The sequence below is a fragment of the Pteropus vampyrus genome, unplaced genomic scaffold (genome assembly GCF_000151845.1).
Source record: "Pteropus vampyrus isolate Shadow unplaced genomic scaffold, Pvam_2.0 Scaffold29, whole genome shotgun sequence".
Lineage (NCBI taxonomy): Eukaryota > Metazoa > Chordata > Mammalia > Chiroptera > Pteropodidae > Pteropus > Pteropus vampyrus.
Genome location: NW_011888810.1, coordinates 307,777 through 310,924, shown reverse-complemented (window position 1 = coordinate 310,924; position 3,148 = coordinate 307,777). Strand labels below are relative to the sequence as shown.

At 37.7% G+C, this 3,148-nt stretch overlaps 1 protein-coding gene and 1 pseudogene across 2 annotated transcripts in view; one reads left to right on the top strand and one right to left on the bottom strand.

Moving 5' to 3' along the window:
* CDH13 (cadherin 13) overlaps nt 1-3,148 on the top strand; it is a 985,836-nt gene that overhangs the window by 776,352 nt on the left and 206,336 nt on the right. The window lies entirely within an intron of this gene.
* On the bottom strand, nt 2,430-2,548 carry LOC111737679 (annotated as a pseudogene).

Here is a 3,148-nt window from a genome sequence, read left to right as displayed (position 1 = left end):
GGAAAATAAATGTTTTCAGGCTGCTCTTATCTAATGCTAATACTTTTCTCATTATCGTCATGTTTAAAACATTGGCGGTAATTACACACAATTCAATCAGGCTGTCGAGAATATCCTAGTTCTTTGTTTTAGTGGGTGGGACCAGAATTATTTAGATAGTAGCATCCTCACCATTTCTGTGAGCTATTTACTCATAAATATTTTTGTTGGGATAATTTCCTCCATTTTTTATATTACTTGCTGCTGAGAAAATGGGAGGGGGGAGTAGATGTAAATAAATTCTTATTATTTTTAAAACAACACATTATCCTCGCAAGTGAAACACAGATGGTGAACCACCCTATGCAAATTGTACTGCTCTGTTGTGTCAGCAAATAAAATGGAATAGGACATTCCTAAGGCAGGATGCTAAGCCCTGGGATCTAAAATTCATTTGCAAGCATGCCAGCCTCCTGTTGCTGGCAATGGGAAGAGCAGGGCCTTACCTTGTGGCCTTCTTCTCTTCTCCAAACTGGATAAATTCTAGTAGGAGATTTTGATGAGTCTCAGAGCTCTACTAGAGACTCTAACCAGCTCCTCCACACCTCCAAGGTTAGCTCATCAACTCGTGAAAGCTAGGGCTGTGTCTGGTTGCCTAGGATGACCTCAGCTTAGCTGAAACCTGATCTGAGAGTCATGAGCCAAGGGTATGGTTGCTGGCTCTAGATTCTATGGATTCAGAGCTACCTCCACCTCTTATCAGCTGTGAGAACTTGGGCAGATCACTTACCGTCTCTAAGCCTCGGTTTCTTCATCTACCACAGTGAGGATCATCATAGCCCCTATCTCATAGGCTGATTGGGAAGATTAAATAAGATTTGTCAATCACAAACATCCTGTAAATATTAGTTGATATTAGTTATTTTCATGATGGACAATGAGATTGAAGAAACAACGTGAAGTTGGAGACACAAATATTGGTGTTTAAACAAAGTCTTGAGAGATGAAGTTAAAGGAAAAGTATCATTAGGAGAGGAACGTCATGAGCAAAGGCATGACATGTTCACATGTTACTAGAAGAGAGACTGGGGAATTGAGGGTGTCACATAGAAAGATACCAGAAAAAGGATGGGGAGTCGTTACAAGATTGCCAAGGGCTTCAGATGTCATCCTAAGGATTATGGATATATCCTACCGTAAATGCAATACCACCAACCATATTTTAACATTAAACACAGCTCTGCTAACCACAGTGTTCTCAGAACTGTGACTTGGAGAAAAAGCTGGCGAGTTAAAGGAGAGAAGATCAGTAGTAAAGCAGAGGCATTTAGGAGGCAGACGAAAACGGTTGGTGAATGATGAGTTGTTGAGTCAGAGATGTCTAGCCTTATCAACGGAAGGCATGGGGAGTTACCACTTGAATCTAAATTCTTCAAGTTGTTAACTAGATTAATAAACAACAGCTTAGTGTGTATCTTCTGTTCTTATGCATCTTAAAGTATTAGATAATCAGTGGTTACTTGGCACATGTTGAATCAAGAGATACAACTTTGTCATTAGGAGAGATTCATCTCTTTGGATTTGACAGATATTTAGTTCGCTAGCCTTCTCTTTTTCTTTTCTCTTTTTATTTCTATTATTGTAAAAAAAAAAAAACATGGTGATGATGAATTTAGAGTACTTCTGTTTTTCTGTCACTTAAAATTTTTCCATTTTATTTTATGTGAAATACCCTAAAAAGTTTTAAGTATTTTTATTTTTTTGTGAAAAGTTCTTTTGGAGAGCAGTTTATTTCCCTCTATCAGCCAATAACTATAATCAGCTTGTTAAGGCATGTTTTACTTCATTGACAGATTTTCCAGTTACTATACTATAAATAACATTGTTCTAAATACTATCCCTGTTAATAGTCCTCGTCGGAGAGATACCTTCCAATTTAGAACAAATGTCTAGTTTAGTGTGGCTCTGAACTGGTAGAAGAAAATGGAGAAATGCCTTGCTCCTACCATATTGAGAACAACCATCATTTAAGGAAAGAAAATTTGGTTGAGAGTCTTTGGAAAGTAGGTATTTCCAATTTACCTTAATACACTTGGCTTCTAGCCAGGATCCGGGTTATTGCAAAAGCTATGAGTTGTGTCCCTTGTAAAGCATTTTAAGGGAAGATGACCAGAAACTAGAACAGTTAGATTAAGGCAAGCTAATAGACAATCATATAATTTGAAGTCCTTTCACTGTTGAATGTGACATTACAGTATCACATAAAATTGATCAAGCCTTTAGAATGCCAAGTAATATTAACAATAAACTCGTATCCTATACAAAAGCATAGCGAATGAGAAACCCCTTAAAATAAAACTGAAAAAAATGTGGATCCCAGGCTTTCTGAGTCATCGTCATGTCTTGATGATGTCTTATTTTATTTTTATTTATTTATTTTTTATTTTTTACGCCTACAGCACTTGGTCTTCCTAGGTGGTTTTGCATCCAAGTACTAACCAGGCCCGGCCCTGCTTAGCTTCTGAGATCAGACAGGATCAGGTGTGTTCCGGGTGGCATGGCCATAGCAAATGGCTTTTTTAAATGCCCCTAATATTCTTTGACTCAGCAATTCCATACTATCAAATATGTATGCAAGTATTCACCAGAGGGGGTTTTTGTTGGATCTTTATGTAAAGAACCAAACTAAGTGTCCAACCATGGTAGATCTGTTTGATAAATTATGCTATATTCCTACATTGTGATTCCATTGAATCATGTAAAATCATGTGGTAAAAAATATATAATGAGGTGAAAAGATATTAACAAGCATCTTTAAAAATATCTCATAAGCTATGATTTTTGTTTATATATGTACATCAGCTTATTCTGTTCAGGCTGCTATAACAAAATGCCATTGATTGGGCTGGCTTAAACAACAGAAATTTATTTCTCAGAGTTCTGGAGTCCGGAAGCCCAAGATCAAGGTGCTGGCCAACTCAGTTCCAGGTGAGAAGATGGCCACCTTCTCACTGTGTCTAGCAATGGCAAAGAAAGGAAGCTCTGGTTTCTCTTCCTTTTTTTATAAGGACACTAGTCCCACCCTCATGGCCTCATCTAAATCTAATTACCTCCCAAAGGCCACTTCTCAGTACCATCCCATTGGGGGTTAACGGCTTCAACATATGCA